Raw genomic sequence first — 9,077 nt, forward strand, 5'->3', positions numbered from 1 at the left:
CAACTGGACCTATTACACGATCCAAGGCCAAGAAGATTCAACAAGCATTCATTCTTCATCTACAAAATTGGATAGGCTCGGTTCAACTATTATTTCATGTGTTACAAGCTTATTAGATTGAGGAAGGATCATTTGGAGCTTCAAAAGTGAATATTTACATAGTTGAAGGAACAAATGAAGTTGCAAGCATCATTACATGAGTTGTTAGAAAACTTTATTTATTTTTAATTTCATAAAGTTTGTAATGGTAAAATTGTCAAATTGACTTCGTTTTTTTTTTTGGAGATTTAAGGGGATCGAGATTAAATCCCAGCCACTATCTTTTTTTTTTTTGGGACTGTAAATACTCACAAATTATTATGTAAAAATCAGATTTGTGATGAATGAAATTGATCTCTCAAGTTGAGAAGTTCCCCTTCGAAATCCAAGCATCGCGTGTGAGCCATGCAGTCACGCTTTGACATTGTGTGGTTGAGTGAAATTCTCAACTTTCTACTTATTTTTGGGATTTCTTCTCTCCATATTCATTGTAATTTATCCTGATACAAACAAGTTTATTCTTGTAGGGAATGTATTAAGCACATGGATTTATTAATTACGGTGAACTTTTGTATAAAATGGAGTAAATACAAATGGAGTAACATGAGATAGAAGTAAACATAGAAATAAAAAGAAACTACGTAAACTTAAAGGAAGTGAATCCCATTTTACAATATAAATATTTTTCAATTGGAGCAAAGAAGTTGTTTTGAAAACTAGCAACTCCATATCAATCTATATTTGGAAAACTAAAATAAAGAAAAAATAAATAAATAAAAATATTTTTCAAAAACTTAGTTGGGTGTGAAATTTTGCTTAAAATTCAAATGTTTTCTTGTCTTTTCTTTTCTTTTTTTCTTTTTTTTTTTATAAAAGGATAAAACAAATAATTTTTAAATAAAACAAAAAACAAACAAAAAAAACAAAATAGTTATCAAATGGGCCTAATTTTTAACATATCTATCCCAAAGGAATGCATGGGCTCTAGTGGCAATGCTGCTTCAAATGTGTGATAGACCATGTGAAGTTAACATGACAATAATAGTAGGTTCTAAAGCACAAAAATATGTGGATAAATTTCATATATTGAGGTTGATTCATATATTGAGATTGGATAAATTTCATATATTTAGGTGCGGAAAACATGTATACACGGGCAACTAAAAATGATAGATCCACTATAAGGGCATTTGGTCTAGTGGTATAATTTTTTTTTTACAAATTATGTGGAATGAACAAACAAAAATAATGAGTTTAAAATTACCAAACAAACTATCAATTTTCAAATGGAATGGAGACATTAGACCATTCGAAAAAAGAAAAGGACAAAAGAAAAATATTAAATACATTTTCAACTAATGCATTTGGTTGAGAGATATTATGGCCAATATAAGAAAAATATAGCATTAACTAATTTTCATGGACACATATGGATCCTTAGCATACTAAAATGATTGTTATTATTGGTATCAAACCAATAACAATTCATATCACCTGCTTAACTCTTCAAGTCTTCTCTGTTGGTGTCTTTCCTACTTTCTTCGCTTGAAACAATTTCTTCTTTGCATGACGTCATACCACCTGCTTTTACTTGGTTGGAATAATAACATTTCAAGTTACTGACGTGGACAACAGGGTTATTCTGAATCCATAAGAGCAATTGGATCCTATACGATGTCTTCCTAATCTTGTGGATAACTTCGACTAGTCCATAGAATTTTTGTACTAGTCTTTGGTTCTTGTTGCTTTGAACTCAAAGTTGATCTAACCTTAACTTATCATAACTCGCTATTTGCTTTGAAATTATCATGGTCGACCCTTCTCTTCATCCGTCTGGATGGTATTTTTATGTGAACATATGTATACCCATTAGTTAGTGCTTCCTAATGATGGTGTTAACACATGCGGAAGCAATTTGGATCTTGGGCACTTTTAGACATCATTTATAGTAAATAACTAGCATGTTCATAAGTATTAAAACTTAATGAGTTTGAATACTTAACCTTTTGTAGTTCAAACTTCTTTTTCCTCACGAACCGGTTTCAAACCACCACTAGTGTCTTCTCCACTATCCTCCAGCCTTAGAACGGGATTGTGGAATCTAGTGAGTGACTAAACTTGGGAGGGATTTTGTATATGTGAAGAGAGTGTTTGTGAGAGGTTTTTCTCAAGGTTTTTCACCAAGAAGAAGAAGACCTTCCATGTTCCATGATCACTCTATTTAAAGAGTCATGTTTGCATGTTCATGCAAATTTTAGATCACCAAATTTTGACACTCAAAATTCCATTCAAACTGGTGAGGTTTATTTAGCAAGCATGCAAGTTTGGTTAAACCAAATTTTGACGCCTCAAAATTCCACTAACATGAATTTTTCCATTAAATGAAGTCAACATTTTGACTTTCTTCATTTTAATTCAACAATTAATTTGAATAATGAATTTCAAATTAAAGTAACATTAAATGATTAATTAAACTATTTAATTAATATTTAATATTAATTCAAATCCCAATCCCAATCAATTCCACATATAATTGATTAAGATATTTAAATCTTATTTAAATATCTCAGATTCTCTCTTTTTGTTTAATTCGTAAATAAAACAAAAATGCGGTTAAATATATCGTATATATGTAGCGCATATTCCCTAATTTGAATTCGAACACTTCGAACTCACTCGTCACACTATTCTATGGTTTAGTCCGATATGAGCTAGCAGAGGGACCTAATGGACCTATAGGTCATGGGCTCCAACGATCCTAGATTAACGGGTTAAACTCATTAACCTTTTTAACCAACATTCGTTAACTACAAGGACACTCAACTATAGCCTAGTAGTTGCACTCCCTTCACTATAGATATTCCATTTGATATAACCATGATTAGTAAGTCGATCATTCACAGGTTGTTCGTAACTAGAGTTGGGTCAATTTACCGTTTTACCCCTAAAGTTACTTCTTGTTCCTTATGTCTCACTGATCCTCTAATGAACAATTGGTTTGTGGTCCAACCAGTAAACCGAATCCTTCTCAGGCCAATGAGAGGGTGGGGCCCCTTGTTCAAGACCTGAAGTCAGTGCTTAAGGGAACTACCTCTCTTCTATCCCTACAAGTGGGTAGGAGTGAATTTCATCTTGCACCCCACGTCCCCAGCCATTCACCTAGTCTTACCCTTGAAATGGGAGGCCTATTGAGTCGGCGAACTAGAGCCTCTCACCCATGCAAATCTAAGGGTAATTCCGAATAAATAGCAGTTCATGGTTAGCTCAGGATTAAAACCGAGTTACCTAGGTTATCGAATGAAAAGACACTACAAGAAACAATGAATACAATAGCTTACGAAAAATGCTATCATAGACTTTTTACAGCGTTTTTCGTACGTCGTGACAGCCCATGTTATTAAAAGTCTGGGACATTTTATAGCGTTTTTTTGTAGCTATAATAAATGGTATAATAAAGTATGAAGTTATAGCTTTTATACGTTGTTATATAATCATTTTATAGCGTTTTTATTAATGCTATTATATGTTTAACATAACTAAAATATTGTGTTATCTTCAGCTTATAATTGCATTTTTTTAACGTTATAATATAACATTTATAGCTTTAATATTATGCTATAATAAAGTTATTTAATCATTTATAATAATTATAATTATTCTAATAATCTTTTCATAGAATTCATTATTTTTTGTTGTCAAATTTTATTTTAATATTTAAATATCGTTGAATTAATTATATCGTAATAAAATTTAATCCAAGTACACATCTTTAACTAAACACACATGAAATACATAACACTGAATTGAAATTTTATAATCTATTTAGGTTAAAAACTAATGTATTCAAATGATACAAGATAAAGTATTCTCCTTGTTGTTCAATAAATGAGAGTCGCTATCATGTTAAGGCTTTGTATTGTAAGTCTTCTATCATCTTTGCTCGTGGAGTATACTCTTACAAACTTTTCAGCTGAGATATTAGATATTAAAACAACATTTTATAAGATAATGAACAAAAAAAAAATAAGTAAAATAAAAACAAGATTTTACTATTACTTATAACCACTAAAATCCTAATTAGAAAATGGAAAATTTTAACTCAATTTAGCCTTAGAATCATACCAAAAAATGATTATAAAGAAAAAAAAGTGAAATCTAAACTTGAGAGTTCTCCAAATTTCACATTGAAATGTATGTATAACATTAAATTAAATAGAGAGAAACTTGCTGTAAAAATTCAAATTCAAAAATCAAAATTCTTCCAAACTAGAAAGAGATTCTCAAATCTCACTTTAGTCATATCAAATCATAATAACAAAATTCACATCATTCAAATGAAGATCAAACTTAGAATCAGAATATCTCTACACTTCTACATCTTCTTTGGCCAAAACCACTTTAAAATTCAAAACAATCATAAATAGAGAAGAGTATTAGAGGAAGTGACTCTAAATCCATAGTTGAACGTCAAGAATCTAAAATATAGCAACCAATTCCAATTGAACTTACCTAAATCTTTGGAGGCTCGTTGTACGACATCTCGAAAGCCTCTTCCTTCAAGTCACTATTGCTCTGCTCATCTTCATCTCTCTAACCTTCTGAGAGAGGATAATTAGTAATATAGAAGTAGGTTGACAAAATGAAAGAAGAATTTTGATGTGCGAGGAGGGAAAGAAGTTGTGAAATGAAATGGACAAAAACCAAAAGATGGAAGGGGTGAGAAATAAAAATTGCGGAGTTAAAAAATTGTACAACAAAAAATATAGCTCATGGTGTTCAATTTTTCATAGCTTTTAGTTCAAAATGTTATATTTAAAAGCTACAAATGTATTCTTTTTTATGACCACAAAGACATGCAATGGTAAGAAAAGGAAAAAAGAGATAGAGACTTATATAGTGTAGACTAGTAGTGAGATATTAGAAATTTTTTGTAACAATCTCTAAAATGATCTCATTTTCCACCTATTCTATGAATGAACTTGTTTACAATTACTCAATATCAAAGAAATGCAAGAAAGAGAAGATAGAGACACACTTTCAATTATTCCTTGACCTCACTCCCATTCCATAACAACCTATTTCCACAACAACTAACCTTATATGCACCCTATAAGAACAAATCATTAACATTAAAACCAAAACAAATATATGATGACAACACTAATTGTGACAGTGCGACCTACTTTAACAAATTGTACGTTCCAAAGCTTAAATCAAGAGGGAAACAAAGGATTAAAAGTCTTCTTTGTAATGGATAGGGGTCTTTTAATTAAAATTTTGTCATTAGATAAATATTTTTCAAAGTGAATTAAGACAATGAAGAATTTGGAGTAGAATCACTCATGTGTAAGAGATAATAAAGAACTAAAAAGATAAAATGTCCCAAGAGCAAAAAAAAAAAAAATGAAAAGAGGAAGAAGGCATACATTAACATTTTTTTCACATGTACTCATCCTCACATCATCAACTAAAACCAAAATAGTAAATATTGAAAAAAAAATGATAAATAAGCAGAGAAAAATTTGTTACCATATTGTGAAGAGTTTAGAATTCTTTCCATAAGCAAAATGTGGGTATCTACCAAAGCATATTTGAATCCTTGTGAAGGTAATGGAAAGCAGCTTGTTGTGCAACTTTGCAACTTTGTTATTGAAAAATTGGTCACATTTTCTCAATCTCTAATTTGACATAGAGCCTAAAGAAGACATTGGCACACTACCAAAAGTCCAAATTTCCTCCCTCCAGACTTGTATACTTCTTAGCACATTTAAAATTCACACCGTACTTCAAATTACACCAAACAAAACCTACCAAGTCTCTATTATTATTCTTCTTTGCTCAAGTCCCAACAATCTTACTTAATATCCCATACAACACTCTTTCCTTTCCAACTAAATTATATCAAAATCTCCACTAGTCTCCAATATTATTATGCTTGCCCCTTTAATCATTCACATCTTATCAATTTTTCACTCTCAATCATTTCCCTTTCACCCCTCTCCACTGCTCGAAGCAACTCTCAGTTACTTAATCGCTTAATTATGGTAATTTATAGTGTGTTCTAGACATTAAAAATATAGTGTTCTATCTTTCTTATATTAATTTGTCTCGTGTCTATATCTATGCTTCTCATCCAAATAGCCAATAACATAATGAGCTAATGGTTATGATTTCCCCTTCACCCCTCCCTTTCTTACCGCAACCACACATGTCCTCCTAACACTGAAGTGAAAGTTATTCTACAACAATGGTTCTCCTATATTTAAATGGCCCCTTAACTCTATTTTACCTAACTAAAGAATCAAATTCAAGAGTGATGCATCAAAATCAAAAGCCCTGCTCAGGCTGTTTCAAGCACTAAGCTTCTAAACTGAACAACAGAAGAAAAAAAAAGTTGATTAAAATACAAAATCTTTTATAGGGGGAGCCGTACCATGCGTTGTTCGAAAAAAAATAGGATGGGCACATCTTGATTCCACCGATATTTCTATTTCAAAGCCTTCTTCGACATGATTACACAACCTAGGTCAACATATCTGTTTTTCTTAACCTCCACCGGACCGAGAAGCCAGCTCCTCTGCATCTCATCCAGTTCATTCTAGTTGTACGATTGCGATAGTAGGGCCGTCCAATCCCAATCATCTGCATTTCGATCATGATCCTCGCCGCCGCCTCTACCGCCGTTGTTGTGGTTGTTGTCGACCACTTCCAGCAGCCTAATGAGAGAAATGGGTGAGTTTGAAACTGTCAATGGAAAGAAAGGAAAAAGCCCAGAAGAGATAGATCTAGGGCTAAGAGAGAACCGAATAAATGAGCTTGAAGAGATGGAAACCGAAAAGAGAGAAATGAGAGAGAAGAGATGGATCTAGGGCTAGGAGAAAGAAGGGAAGAAATGAGAGGGAAACCCAAAAAGAAAAAGAAATGAGAGCGAAACCGAAAAAAAAAATGGGAGGGAAGAGAGAGGGAAAAAATATTCATTTTTTCCTTCTTTTTCATAGCATTATTTTAAAAATGCTATTCTACAATGCTATGAAAAGGTACTTTTCTTGTAGTGAGAAAATCAGTCTCAACAGTAAACGACATTATAAAGGGAGAGTGATTTTCTTCATGGTCCGATCTTATGCAATACTCATTGCATAGGACGCCCCCACTCACATGTCTCCACATGTACAATTTAGTGATCACATTGTTTATATCATATACTAAAGTGGGCCGCATCCATAGTATCCCCAGAATAAGGTATTCAGCCTTATCCTTATACTATAGATCATTTTGACTATATACTTGAACTTGATCCACTCTTATGTCTCTACATATAGTTCAAGTAATCATACTATAGCCAGAGTGTTCTTAGTTTATTGGATTTAGATTAATGATCGTAAAGTTCACTTTGTTCAATAACAATCTTTACTGAATAAACAACAATAATAACTTTATTGAAAATAGAATATGTTTTTGTTTACAAACTATGAGTTTTAGGACATAAAACCCAACACCTAAATGTACATTTCTCATTCTCCATATCCTCTCTTTGCATACCTGAAGTCATTAATACAAAACCATTAGTCAATATTTCTTCTTACATTTTCTCTATCATGTTCTTTATGTTCATTTAGATCAAGTGTGTGCGTTGTTGTGTGATTCTAATAACTGGTATCAGAGCGAGGAGAGATTCACCACGATCTGTGAAGATGGAAAGTTCAAAGACTGGAATTGAAAAGTTTGATGGATTCGATATCAGTTTCTAGAAGATGCAGATTGAAGATTATCTATACAAGAAAGATATTCAAGAACCCATTTTTGGGGTGAAGCTGGATACCATGACCATGGAGGAGTGGAAGCTCAAGGATTTCACGCCGTAGGGTTAATCTGGTTGACGCTGCCAGGGAACTAAAGAAAGTGCGATTGAAAATGGTCCATACAGACATTTAGGGACCATCTCCAGTTTCTTCAATTCTAGTACCAAAATTTCATGGATTAGAGGTCTCGAACTGTGCAATGACAACTCTCTGTTTTCCTAAGGCTAGTTAGATATTTCATGACCACTCTTTTCCTCCTCACCATATCTAGACACTATAACATTGATCCAGTATTGTCTTATATAGTTAACGTTCACTCTTTAACGTCCAAGGACATTTTATAACTACCACGAAAATCAAAACATACAATAAATTCATACAAGTTTTACAATATATCATATACTATAAAATAGGGTTAGACTGCTTACTTGGTCGCGGAGAGACGTGTCATTGAGCTAGAGTCATAGAGATATATGACTCTTTATCCTAAGAAAAAATCTATATAATTTAAAATCTATCCGCTCTAATACCAATCCGTCACAACCCAAATTTCAAGGGTTCAGAACTCAAATAGAAACTAAAATTGAGAGTGAAAACAAATAAAAATAAAAGTAAATTAATATAAAATAAGAAAATGTTGTAAAATTAAAATGAGATTGAGAAAACAACACATTATTAAATATAAAATAAAATTAAATTATAAGACAGTGTTGTTCAAATTTATCCAAACAAAAAAAAAAAGTGTTTCAGATACAATTATTAAAAAAAAAAGTACAAAAAAAACTCAAGCACAAAGACCGACTAACGCTACATAACAACCCTATCCGTGAGTGCACAACCTTGGAAGGCACCCTCATCTCAACGATACGTTCTATTATGAACCCATCCAAAATAATCACACCTGTGACCGCATCTCCTGACTTTAAACTGCTGGTCTAAACATGGTTTCGTCACGAAAGCTTTAGAGATAAATCTATCTTTACAAAAATATTTTTCTCTTAATTTATAATTAGTCATAGAAAGAAATAATTAGGTACAAATTTGGTCTAGAATTCAAAACTTTCAAATCGTTCCTTAACCAGATTCTTGAACTCCTAGTACCATATATAAAGTTGGTATCCTCTGATAAAACAGGAATTTCTCTTAAGATCATTAAATTCTTATAGACTTCAGGCTCAATATCATTAATACAATTATGTTTTATCTTGAACACGCCAAACATGAAACTAAAGTGCGTTC

At 32.2% G+C, this 9,077-nt stretch overlaps 1 long non-coding RNA gene across 2 annotated transcripts; it reads right to left on the reverse strand.

Moving 5' to 3' along the window:
• Positions 1 to 3,917: 3,917 nt before the first annotated feature.
• LOC111440227 lies at positions 3,918 to 6,832 on the reverse strand. 2 transcript variants are annotated; one of them, XR_002709916.1, is made up of 3 exons: positions 6,473 to 6,832; positions 4,549 to 4,634; positions 3,918 to 4,009 (listed from the first exon to the last, which is right to left on the reverse strand). It is a non-coding gene; the product is annotated as an uncharacterized LOC111440227 (long non-coding RNA). The 2 variants fall into 2 exon arrangements; XR_002709915.1 differs by having other exon boundaries at positions 4,549 to 4,637.
• Between the last annotated feature and the right edge of the window lie 2,245 nt (positions 6,833 to 9,077).

Source organism: Cucurbita moschata, unplaced genomic scaffold (assembly GCF_002738365.1).
Source record: "Cucurbita moschata cultivar Rifu unplaced genomic scaffold, Cmos_1.0 Cmo_Scf00154, whole genome shotgun sequence".
Lineage (NCBI taxonomy): Eukaryota > Viridiplantae > Streptophyta > Magnoliopsida > Cucurbitales > Cucurbitaceae > Cucurbita > Cucurbita moschata.